Below are 13,683 nucleotides of genomic sequence, written 5' to 3'. Positions count from 1 at the left end.
GTGAATTGTTTAAGGTCTTTGTCCAAAGAAATATGGTTTAAAGGAAAAGAGAAAATAAATTTTAACTACATATACATAAATATGCATTTTTTATATTAGCAGCAAGTAAAAAATACAAATTGATACACTCCACGGGAAGAAGGAGTTTGAAAGTGCAGATTATTTAGTTTTTATATGTGACTTTGTTTTAAGTTAATATTATTATTATTTTTTAAAATAAAGTATCAGCATGTTTCCCCTAAAAAAAGTATTTGTGTATGCAAAGTTTTGGTGACTTCAGGGTAACTTATGTGCCTGAAAAAACTTACTTATAGCTATTTGAAGTTTTCAAATTAATATTAATTTAACAACTTCACAAATTCACAGGCCTATTTTACTTAAGGTTTTAAGTTCAAATTTTAAGTTATCTGACGTTTTCTTCGTTATTTCTTTTCTTTTCTTTTTTTTTTTTTTTTTTTTTTTTTTTTGAGGCGGAGTCTCACTCTGTCGCCCAGGCTGGAGTGCAGTGGCGCGATCTCGGCTCACTGCAAGCTCCGCCTCCCGGGTTCCTGCCATTCTCCTGCCTCAGCCTCCCGAGTAGCTGGGACTACAGGCGCCGCCATCACGCCCGGCTAATTTTTTTGTATTTTTAGTGGAGACGGGGTTTCATTGTGTTAGCCAGGATGGTCTCGATCTCCTGACCTCGTGATCCGCCCGTCTCGGCCTCCCAAAGTGCTGGGATTACAGGCTTGAGCCACCGCGCCCGGCCCGTTATTTCTTTTCATAAATTGGGAAAATTTTTAAAGTCTCTCACAAGGAAGCTTTTGATTAATATGTGATCAGCCAAACATAAACTAAAATTTTGTAACAATTTCTACCATTTTAAACTTAAATAAATTATTTCAAACATTTTCAACTACATCTCATGTATAAACCCAGTAACTTTCTTTTGAAGTATTTCAATTTACTCCAGTTAGCAATTTGCTAGAGTACTGAAGTAACTTTAGTAACTCTAATATTAAACTTTAAACTATAAATGCAACTTAAGACTCTTTAATATTATAAAAAAATTTATAATTTTTGAACCTAAGAAATTACAATTTCTAAAAGATCACTCAAATGTACATTTAATTGTAATCAAGCACAACCTGGCCAAATACTCTAAAACCAAACATCAAATGAAAAGGATTGACCAAATTATTACAAAAAATTTCATTTCTAGATTTAACAAAAACATAATAAGGCTATGATAATATTTGATACTCTATCATTTATATTTACAATTCTAATACTGCCAGGATTTAAAGGAAAATCATCCACTATGGAAAAAAGAAAAGTGGGGTTATCATCTCTGCAGAATGAAAAATTAAAAATGGACTGCAGACATCAGATGGGTTTTTCCCTTGTCACTAAGTAAAAAATGCTGGTCCACTTGTTTTAGTTACTATGTCAACCATTTATTCAAATCCATACCCTCCAAATAGGATAGGCTATTAGGACTAGTCTGCTCAAGAAACTTTAGCAGAGATCATTTTCTGGCATTTCCAGTCAATAGCATCACACCCTATAGAATTTACTACCTACTAGGATTCAACTAATCTAGTCCCTGTTTTACGCTATTATGAATTGTTTCATATTCTTACAGTGTGGTCAGGCCACAATTCTTATGGATATTTAAATGATATCTGATTACATTCCTTATATCTCCCAGAATTTTATCAATTCTGTGGTTACATCATTAAAGTCATACTAATAACATTAATAGATAAAATAATGCCTATTTCTGTTCCTGTGTTAGTTTGCTGAGGATGATGGTTTCCAGCTTCATCCATGTCCCTGCAAAGGACATGATCTCATTCTTTCTTATGGCTGCATAGTATTCCATAGTGTATATGTACTACATTTTCTTTATCCAGTTTATCTTTGATGGGAATTTGGATTGGTTCCATGTCTTTGCTATTGTAAATAGTGCTATAATAAACATATGTGTGCATGTGTCTTTATAGCAGAATGATTTATAATCCTTTGGCTACATACCCAATAATGGGATTGCTGGGTCAAATGGTATTTTTCGTTCCCAAACACTGGATGTTCTCACTCATAAATGGGAATTGCATAATGAGAATACATGGACACAGGGAGGGGAATAACACACTCCGGCGCCTGTCAGGAGGTGGGGGAGAAGAGGAGGGAGAGCGTTAAGACAAATACCTAATGCATGTGGGGCTTAAGACCTAGATGATGAGTTGACAGGTGCAGCAAACCACCATGGCACATGTATACCTATGTAACAAATCTGCACGTGATGCACACGTATCCCAGAATTTAAAGTAAAATTTTTAAAAATAGTGCCTACTGGGAAAGTATACTTTCTCAATTGGTTATAGATATATAATCTAATTATATATGAGATTCCATTCAACTTAGCTGATTAGAGTGAGTTCCCAGAAATGAAACTACCACCTGAAGCAGACCTAAATGAAATTACTGCTACTCAGTACCCATGCAATTATGTTCCTGTGTCCTCTATGGTCAGTCACATCTCCTTTTCTTCATACCCATAAAGTGATAAGAGACCTGCACCACACTTCTGTCTGGCAACTCTCGACATATTTTTTTGTCAATTTTCTCCAAGCTACATTGATGTTTATCACGTTTTGTAAAGCAAAGGATATTCACTAATCTCTTATTGACCACTAATCTTTATCATCTGTTTACTTGGCTGATACCTTAAAGGTGTTTTCCTGCCACAAGCCAGTAAGAATTTAGATTTTTGAATCCTGTATTATTATTCCCATGCCTCTACTCAGCCAGAAATAATAGGTCAGAGCTGTTCAACTGACCAACAAAGCTTGGGACTGCAGTTAGAAAACACGTGGCAGTCATGGCTAGTCATCCTTCGAGGCCCATTTTTCCTTTTCTCTATAACAATAAAAATTCTAAGCTGGGTCTGTCATCATTCAGCAAAGAATAACATTTACAGACTCCTTTGCGGCTGGGAATAGACATTTGACCAGGCTCTATAAAAATGGGATGTAAGAGGAAATCAGTGCTTGCAATTTCTAGTCATTCATCTTAATTTAAATGACCATGTCTTCTCTGTCCTTCTACTTGTCCATGTTACCTGGAATTATGAAGGGGGCTGGAGGGGTCACCTTAAAGCACATGATTGAAGACATGTATTTAAGATGCCTGACCAGGGACAGAGAGAAAAGATTATTGGTAGAAAATAAAATTATCAGTGATAATGAGAACAAAGTAACTTGAAATGGAAGGGACATAAAAGGAATGGAGTGATTATGGAATAATTAAGCCTCCTAGTCTCCCAGCTAAAGCTCAATGAAATACACATGATAAGATCTGGGGCTAGCTGTGATAATTATTTTATATGTGTCTTAGAAGCATATGGCATCCTGAAATGATGTGTCCACATATGTTGTTGTGTAATGAGTTTTCTTACTGTGCTTATGTAGGTTAGTTATTCAAGAGCGGCACAGATCAGGATGCCACCTGTCATTTTTCTAACTGTGACATGTACTGTAAAATTAGTGCACCATATGATTATGTAATAAAAGTGGTTATTACTAATAAATAACAGTTTACTTTGAGAATGAAATTTTATTAGCTTATGTATAATCAACTCTCACTTATTGGTAGTTCTGGAAGAGCATGCAAACCCCAAAAATAAAAAATAAAGAGATATGTGTGTATGTGTGTAGGTATATATGTGCCTGTGTGTGTATGTTTATGAAGTTAACTTTTGAATTACAAAACACTGATACAAAAAAAAAAAGATGCCTGAGCAATAACATAAAAGGATCATGGGTCCCCAATACCTAGGGGCCATCATATCAGCCCTAGATGCTTATAATCAGCCTGTTACTTAAAAGGGAGAGAAAAGCCTATCTTCTTTAAACCAGTGGAACTTTACCAGTTATTATGAGTTGAATGGAACTCCAAATAACAATATAATCTGAGAAGATACTCAGTAATATGCCTAATGAGTTTTCATTATTTGAGAACACATTATGATTTTATTCAACTGAATTATGAGAAAATATTTAGCTACATTAATTGTACCATCAAGCATTGTAATTAATATCCTGATATGTAAATTTGTCTGTACCAAATATCTATGTTTCTGAGCAAATACGGATTTATCTTTGCACTGGTGGGAGGTAAATAAATTTGGTCTGTGCCTGATATTTTGAAAAAGTATAAACATCTATGCTGGTTTTAGCATATTAAGGAATATGCTTCACAATAACCCTAGGAGATGGGGGTATAGAGTAATATTAGTGGAAGAGGCTTTGGAGTAAAGGAGATCTGGAATGGATTGTGGCTGTGCTACTGTGGTAGGCAGAATTCTCAAATGGCCCGCATGACTCCCACTCCCTGCTCTGCATGCCTAGGATAACCCTCCCCTTGAGTGTGGACAGATCCTGAGAATAGGATGGGATAAGATTCTCGTAATTGGTTATTAATCAGTAAAGTTTGAGTTCAGTAAAAAAAAAAAAAAAAAAAAAAGTCTAGGTGGGTCTGACCTAATTAGCCGAGTCCTTAAGAAATCATAGGAATGCTTGCGGTCAGAAAGATTGAAAATGCTGGAGAATCTATGGAGGGAGCCATCTGGCAAGGACTTGAAAGCAGCCCCCCGAAGCTGAGAGTGGCCCTATCTGACAAATAACAAGACAACAGGGACTTACTCCCACAACCAAAAGAACTGAGTTTGGCAAACTACCTGAGGGAGGCTGGGAACAAATATTTCCTTAGTTATGATTCCAAATGAGGAGGCAGCTGGCTGACACCTTGATTTCAAAGAAACAGGTTTTTAAAGGAAAGGGAAGGTAAAATTTAAATATGTATACACATTTTTTATAAATTTATATTAGCAGATTTTAAACACTGTGAAAGGACACACATCTCTGGAGGGGATGTTTGGAAGAGCAGAAATATTAATTGGTTTTTAATGTACCTTGTTTGTACTTAAAAATAGGAAGGATGATCTCTGTTATGTAATGGCAGAATGCTTAGCAAAATTGTTTCCTGCAGTTATGGAGAAAACACAGCTTTCAATCCATAAACTTATATATATAGTTGAGGAGATTGTCAAGCAAAGTGCTGAAGATGCTAGCAGCCTATAGTAAACTTCCAGAATATTCAGGTTATTTCAAGAGATTAAGAGTTGCTCCGCATATCCTCTCAATCAAGCCAGAGTGCCTCTAAGAAGAGGAACAAAAAATAAAGAAGAGGTTATGATAAAAAGATTTATAGATATGACTTTTGTCTAATCGAGCAAAAATCTATAGATGGAGATTACACATAAGGCTCACAAAGTCCTTGAGAACATTATATCAGCTGAAATGCTGCATGCTTGACTTGAAAGGGACCAAGAAAGTACAAAGAAAGAAGTTTGTTGGATCCCCAAAATTATTCTGACAGGAAACAACCTAATAAACTACTCAGCTCCGAAAGTTTGCTACTTTTTCATAAAAAGAAAGGATGACTCAGAGGGTGGAACTACAGGACTAGATGGTAGAACAGAGAGCCACAGAGATTAATTCCCAGGCCTGACAAACTAATCAATAACTGATAATGAGCAAGAAGACAGGGGTCTTAGTGACAGCTACAAGAAAGTGAATTATGCCAAGAGTAAATAAGCTTGAAAGAGGACCCCAATCCTCAGATAAGAATTGCAGCCTTGGTCAACACCTTGATTTTGGCTTGTTGAGGCCTGAGGAGGGGACTGAGCTAGCCCATTCATGGACTTCTGACATATAGAACTGTGAGATAATACATGGGAATTGACTGGACATGGTGGCTCATGCCTGTAATCCCAGCACTTTGGGAGGCCAAGATGGGAGGATTGCTTGTGCCCAGAGGTTCCATACCAGCCTAGGCAACATAGTGAGACCTCATTTCTACAAAAAATTAAAAAATTAGCTACACATGGTAGCTTATGACTTGTAGTCCCAGCTATTCAGGAGGCTAAGGTAGGAGGATCACCTGAGCCAGAAGGTAGAGGCTGTAGTGAATCAAGATCACACCACCACACTCTAGTCTGGGCAATAGAGTGAGACCCTGTCTCAAAAAAACAAATAAATAGGAATTATATAAGCCATTAAGTTTATAGTATTTTATTGTATAGTAACATAAAATGAATATATCCAATGAGCCATGTCACCTTTAGTAAAAGCTTTATAATATACTTGCTAAGCCTCAACTTCTGCATCAGTAAAATAGGGTAATACTTAAGTCATACCAGAGTGTATTGAATAAAATAATTCTTACTAAGCTCTAAGTAAACTGTCAGGCACCTACTAAGCACTAAACAAAATGTATTTATCATTATTTCCAGAAAATTATAAAGCCTTTTTTTTTTCTTTCAAATGGCAGTATTTGCATCTCTCAAAGATTTAACCTAAAGTAATCTAGTCTGCTCTGCTCCCATGCCTTGTCTCCACTTTTGGAAAGCATTGCTACACCTCACATGGCAAATTCAAAGGTTTCTTTTTACATAAAGCTTTACTTGAATCATCTCAGCATCAGTCAGTCCATCCTCTGAGCTATCACAGAATATGCTATTCATTATCATTAAGGTACACTTCATTCTACCTTGTATCTGGTTGGTTGTATGTATATATTGTCTTGAAATTGAAGACTGTCTTAACTCAGTTGTACTCATTTTTGTATCTATGCCTTGGACCTTTGACACTCAAATTTGCCAATCGCCTATTACAGAGTAGAAACTTAAGCAATATATATTGACTTGAAATAAATCATCAAAAGGGAATTCTGCATAACGTATTCAGTTCATGCAACACTTTAAATTTTCCATGGCAAAAAAAAATTTTTTTTCTATTTTTTTTAGATGGTTAAATATTAGACCTTCTTTGGCAAATCAACAAGAATAGGCATGGTTAATAATACATTTATTTTCATGCTTTAAATACGAATCTATTTTTAACATTGCTGCCAGTTTGACTCTACTGTGTATATACTTAACAGTATGGAGCAACCAGATAGTTTATAAAGTTCAGTTTAAAAATAAAATGTTTTGTAAAGTATCTAAAAATACGTTATGTGTTTGATGGATTAGATTTTTCATATTCCCACTGATTTTTTTCCTGGTGTTATTGAACAATCTCTCTTTGACTTTAGGGTAACCAATTTAAACTCAAATTAATAAACAGATACATTTTACTAGTAGTTGTCACCATCCTAATTCTGAGGTGTAACATGCGACTTCTTGGGAACATCTGTGAAATCCTATGTGCTTTGCAAAAGCTGTTTTTAGAATCTTAGGTGTTATTACTGATGTTTGGTTACTGATGATTCATCCTCCCAGAAGAGAAGCAAATGGATGCCAATAATGTTGACAGTACTCTGGACTGCACTTGTTAAAATGTTCTCACTTGCAAAACTGAAGCACAAATATATTTTTATATCCAAGGCAAACAAATTGTGTACAACCAGGCATAATGTGTTTTACTAGGAATTCCAGCTTTGGTTTTTAAAATATCAACACTAATATTAATTTTCTTAAAAAAGATGTATATTGGGCAATTAAAAGGATATAACTAGTGAAACAAAAAATAGTCTATTTTGATAAAGGAGAGTTGTATTTGATAAATAAGTGAGCAAGTCAACCTAAGTTCCTCAAAAGAATGAAAGTCATCCAATAATAGATAAATAAGTAAGGTGATGAAAGTTAGAAGAAAGGTAGAGTTGAATACTGAAAACACTGCTAAATGAGCTACAATAGTCTCCCACTATCTGTGATTTCCTTTCAGCAATTTCTGTTACCCATGGTCAACTGAGGTCTGAAAATCGGTGAGTATAGTACAAGGAATTTTGAGGAGAAAGAGAGATTGTATTCATATAACTTTTATTACAGCATATTGTTATACTTGTTCTATTTATTAACAGTCACCATTATTTACCTCTTTGTCTAATTTATAAATTAAACTTTATTATATATATAGGAAGATACATGTGTATATTGTACATAGAGGAAAATACATGTATGTATTTGCATATGTAAGTATAGGAAAAACATAGTACATTTAGGGTTCAGTACTATTCTCTGCTTCGGGTATTCACTGAGGGTCTTGGAATATATCCTTTGGATAAGTGAGGACAGCTGTATTGACCTTATTATATTACCCTGGGTTTACAGAAATGCAACATAATTCATATCTCTTTAGAACTGAAATTCACTCTTTTAATGCATACATGTACACATACACATACATATTTTAACAAATTGACACTCTACTTAAGATTCTTAAATCTAGGAGTTAAACAAGAATGAGACAATGGTTTCATAGCAATTTGCAAGGTCAAATTTGATGAGATCAGGCAAAATTTTAGTCAAATAGTGTTTTCTGGCACTCATAAAATCCTAACATTCATGCTAATTTGTTTTGTTTTGTTTGTTTTGGTTGGTTGGTTATTTTGAACTAGTATGGTATATAGTAAAGAGAACAAAGGAAGTGGAGTCAAAAGGCCTGGAGAAGCCATAAAGTTTTTCAGAACCTCAATGACATTCTCTGCAAAAGAGGAATAATATTCCTCTCCAGTCTGTGTGTCTGTATGTGTGTCTGAAGACTATATAAAAATGTTGTTAAAGTGGTGTATTATCTGCAGTTATCTCATAAATGAAACAAAACTAGTCTTCCGCCATCATCAATGATTTCTTATTGTATCTATGTAAAGCAGATAAAATTTAATTATCCTAAACACAAGATAATTGTTAAAAAACCAGCAAATTATTTTCATCTGTATAAGTACAATCTTAGTCCTGAATAACAGTTTAGCTTACTCCAGTATTCTATTATAAAATGTATTGTCTGTATGAAATTTAGAGCTATTTTCTCATAGTATTTGATCTCTATTGTTGTTAACACTTTATACTGCTGCAGACATTTTAACTTTATAGGTGATTGGAGTTTTTTCATCCAGTTGTTTTAAAGATTTTCTTTTTGTCTTTGGTGTTAAACATTTTCACTAAGATGTGTCTAGGTGATGGCTTATTTTCATTTCTCCTGCAGTTAACTTATTGTGCTTCTCAAGTCGTAAGATTCATGAGTTTCATCTATTCAGAAAATGTTTAGCTATCATTTTTTTCAAGTAATGACTCACTGCCATTCTCTATATGCTATTCTTCTGTGAAATTATAGGAGATGTGTGTTGTACATTTTGGTTTTATTGTCTGTATGTCAAAACCTCTTTCCTGATTTCCAAGTTTTATCTCTGTATTGCATTCTAGGTAATTTATTGAATTCTATAGTCTCAATTCATAATTTATCTTTTTAGTTTAATATTATTTACCTTGTCCACTGAGATAGGATAAATCACATAAAAATACTAAATCCTCTTTAATTGTTATACAGTATTTTTATTTCATTTTAGAAATTCATTTAGTTTTTGTTTAAATTTATTTTTATAGCATCTTATTATTTCTAAGGGTCCAATTCTTTTTGTTTTTATACCTATTCATTTAAAAATATTATTTTTAGGTTCTCAATCAAATTTTGTTAAATTTTTGAAACTATGATACTTCACTATTTCTTGGTGTGTTTTGTACATTTTTATTGTGAGCTCACCTTTAGTAGCATTGTTTCTGTTTTTTCTATAGGAATCACATTCAGCCTGGATGTGGAATTACCTTTTGAAAGAGGCTTAGTATACCTTTTGTGCCAGCAAAGTCAGATACCTTCTCTGAATAAAGACCAACTTCATGAGAATGTTTCAGCATGAGGCTTCCTGGACCACATGACTATAGTACCTTTTAGATCCCAATATGGGCAAGGACCATGTCCAGAGTTTTGATTTTTCAGATAGTCTTTTTATTTTCCCTCATATGTAGGACCTTGGAAAAGACAGATGAACAGCTTTTCTTAATTTAATCCTGTGCCATGAGGCAGATTATTTCTTTTCTTTATTATTACTATTATACTTGAATTTATGGGATATGTGTGCAGAATGTGCAGGTTTATTACATAGATATACATGTGACATAGTGGTTTGCTGCACCCATCAACCTGTCATCTAGGTTTTAACACATTAAGTATTTGTCCTTATGCTATCCCTCCCTTTGGCCCCCCCAACCCCTCCACAGGCCCTGGTGTGTGTTGTTCCCCTCCCTGTGTCCATATGTGCTCATTGTTCAGCTCCCATTTATGAGTGAGAACATGCAGTGTTTGGTTTTCTGTTCCTGTGTTACTTTGCTGAGAATGATGGTTTCCAGCTTCATCCATGTCCCTGCAAAGGACATGAACTCATACTTTTTTATGGCTTCATAGTATTCCATGGTGTATATGTGCCACATTTTCTTTATCCAGTTTATCATTGATGGGCATTTGGGTTGGTTCCAAGTCTTTGCTATTGTGAACAGTGCCGCAATAAACATACATGTGCATGTGTCTTTATAGTAGCATGATTTATAATCCTTTGGGTATATACCCAGTAATGGGATCGCTGAGTCAAATAGTATTTCTGCTTCTAGATTCTTGAGGAATCACCACACTGTCTTCCACAATGGTTAAATTAATTTATACTCCCACGAACGGTGTAAAAGCGTTCCTATTTCTCTGCATCCTCGCTAGTATCTGTTGTTTCCAGACTTTTTAATGACTACCATTCTAATTGGCATGAGATGGTATCTCGTTGTGGTTTTGATTTGCATTTCTCTAATGGCCAGTGATGATGAGCTTTTTTCATATTTGTTGGCTGCGTAAATGTATTGTTTTGAGAAGTGTCTGTTCATATCCTTTGCCCACTTTTTGATGTGGTTGTTTTTTTCTTGTAAATTTGTTTAAATTTCTTGTAGACTCTGGATATTAGCCCTCTGTCAAATGAATAGATTGTAAAATTTTTCTCCCATTCTGTAGGTTGCCTGTTCACTCTGATGATAGTTTCTTTTGCTATGCAGAAGTTCTTTAGTTTAATTAGATCCCATTTCTCTATTTTGGCTTTTGTTGCAACTGCTTTTGGTGTTTTAGTCATGAAGTATTTACCCATGTCTATGTCCTGAATGGTATTGCTTAGGTTTTCTTCTAGGATTTTTATGGTTTTAGGTATTACATTTAAGTCTTTAATCCATCTTGACTTAATTTTGGATAAGGTGTAAGGAAGGAGTCCAGTTTCAGTTTACTGCATATGACTAGCTAGTTTTCCCAGCACCATTTATTAAATAGGGGATCCTTTCCCCATTGCTTGTTTTTGTCAGGTTTGTTGAAGATCCAATGGTTGCAGATGTGTAGTGTTATTTCTGAGGCCTCTGTTCTGTTTCATTGGTCTATGTATCTGTTTTGGTGCTAGTACCATGCTGTTTTGGTTACTACAGCCTTATATTATAGTTTGAAGTCAGGTAGCGTGATGCCTCCAGATTTGTTCTTTTTGCTTAGGATTGTCTTGGCTATATGAGCTCTTTTTTGGTTCCACATGAAATTTAAAGTAGTTTTTTCTAGTTCTGTGAAGAAAGTCAATGGTGTTCTTGATGGGAATAGCAATGAATCTATAAGTTGCTTTGGGCAGTATGCCCGTTTTCACCATATTGATTCTTCCTATACATGAGCATGGAATGTTTTTCCATTTGTTTGTGTCCTCTCTTAGTTCCTTGGGCAGTGGTTTGTAGTTCTCCTTGAAGAGGACCTTCTCATCCCTTTTAAGTTGTGTTTCTAGGTATTTTATTTTCTTTGTAGCAATTGTGAATGAGAGTTCACTCATGATTTGACTCTCTGTTTGTCTGTTGTTGGTATATAGGAATACTTGTGATTTTTGCACATTGATTTTGCATCCTGAGACTTTGCTGAAGTTGCTTATCAGCTTAAGGAGATTTTGGGCTACGACTATCGGGTTTTCTAAATATACAATCATGTCACCTGCAAACAGAGACAATTTGACTTTCTGTCTTCCTATTCGAGTACACTTTATTTCTTTCTCTTGCCTGATTGCTCGAGGCAGATTATTTCTAACTTACTCTTTTACAGAAGGTGCATATCATAGACTGAGTTTGCTGGAAAACAGATAGAGTTTAGTGTTCAAGCCATTTGTTAGGAAATGTTCTTGGGATTAACACCTGTGGAAGGAAAGGAAAGGAAATAAGATTTGAAAGAGAAAGAAGTTGAGCTGTGATCCAGTTACATCAGCTGCCTCAGCTGACCCTATGTACAGCTTTGGAGTTGGTATGGGCTCTATAGCTGTTTCCTATTGCGGAAAGGTCAGGACTTTTTTTACCCCTCTGTCAGTCCATCACTGGATGCTGGCTGCCCTGGGAAAATAGCATAGCTTTGGTAACACAATTCTCTTTGGCTGAGACAGTTCCCACAGGGAGCTGACAACAAAAGATTGTTCACCAATCATACCCACAATAACTGTAGTGAGTCTTTTATTCCTGGAAGGGGATATAGCACTCTATCAATCCTACAAAACAGACACAGTACAAGGATCTCAATTCCTCTGCTTAGATCGGCTCTAGAACTCATCTGTTCCCAGATGAGAATTAAAGTTATGTTCTAACTTACTGAAATTAAAATTACTAACTTTATTTCCATCACACTTCACTCCCTATACCAGGACCAGGTACACTGATAGTTCATGAGCTTCTAGTTCCACCTTACAATTATTGGAGTCAACTAAACCAAGATGTTTTTGGAAGTATGATACTCAGACAATAGGACTGTCTGAGGCAAAATGTGAAATATACTATTTATTTCTGGTACTTTTCTTTCTTGTAATTTTATCTACAAGGTCAAATTTTTGGTTGTTATATTTCCTTCTGTCAGAATTTCTATGGAAATAGGAAAGTTTTTCATGTTATTTTAGTACATCAGCGTGCAGAAAAGGAAAGATATATTTTCAGTTTTTTAAACATAACCTGAGGTTATCAGTATTGTATAAGATGTTTTTTATATATATATATGTGTGTATATATATATATTTCTCATTTATTTTATACCAAAATAAAATTTAGCTCCATGAGTAAATGCTTCAGCAATAAAATTATCCGTTACCTACTGATTTAAAGTTATGTTTTTATTATATTTGAATCCCAAACATGTATAAACATGTACACAAATACTTAAACACTGAAATCTGTTTTTGTATTTTTTTATTTGTCTCCATTAACTGCTTGTCTATTTCCATACTAAAATTATATTGATTTGGTGTTTGTAGATTCATAATTTATTTTACTATAAAAGGTGCTCATATGCTCTCCTAATATTTTCTTAGGATAACAAGTTATTACTTAAAACAAACATTAAAATCCCATTTCAATTGTACTAAGCTCCCATGAGAAATTTGATTGGAGTTTATTACATTATTCAAAGTCTACATATTCTTGTTGATTTTATTTGTCTAATTATTTATTCTTATTAATGCAATACTACAAGTTTTAAAATAAAGTTAATTATAGTTGTAGGTGAAACCTTTTGCTTTTTTCCTATGTATATTTTGCAGTCATGTACTTTATTGAATACACATTCTAGTTTTTATAGCCTGTGTATTTTAATCTAAGGTGAAGTATTTCTTCCTTCCATACACATATATTAATATTTCAGCTTCAAAAATACAGTATATCATTGTAGATAAAGCTCAACCATGCTATTAATAACTATATGAAGTAATGCATAATTGTGGTTTCTTTGGCATTGTAATTCAAAGCAAAATTCCATTGTCTTTTAGTTTATAAGTGAG

At 34.4% G+C, this 13,683-nt stretch overlaps 1 protein-coding gene and 1 long non-coding RNA gene across 9 annotated transcripts in view; one reads left to right on the top strand and one right to left on the bottom strand.

Moving 5' to 3' along the window:
• The window catches only part of CFAP299 (cilia and flagella associated protein 299), a 667,873-nt gene that overhangs the window by 203,497 nt on the left and 450,693 nt on the right, over positions 1-13,683 (bottom strand). The gene's annotated exons all lie outside the window — the stretch shown is intronic.
• LOC105463310 (uncharacterized) overlaps positions 1-13,683 on the top strand; it is a 54,519-nt gene that overhangs the window by 31,622 nt on the left and 9,214 nt on the right. The window contains exon 3 of one of the 2 annotated variants that reach the window (XR_011621274.1): positions 7,773-7,812. The exons of the other annotated variant lie outside the window; for it this stretch is intronic. This is a non-coding gene — a long non-coding RNA (uncharacterized lncRNA). The remainder of the gene's footprint in view (positions 1-7,772; positions 7,813-13,683) is intronic. 2 annotated transcript variants of the gene reach the window in all.

This window comes from Macaca nemestrina, chromosome 3, assembly GCF_043159975.1.
Source record: "Macaca nemestrina isolate mMacNem1 chromosome 3, mMacNem.hap1, whole genome shotgun sequence".
NCBI classification, from domain to species: Eukaryota; Metazoa; Chordata; class Mammalia; order Primates; family Cercopithecidae; genus Macaca; species Macaca nemestrina.
Note: the sequence above shows the minus strand (reverse complement) of the source record. Positions and strands in the feature narration are given on the sequence as shown.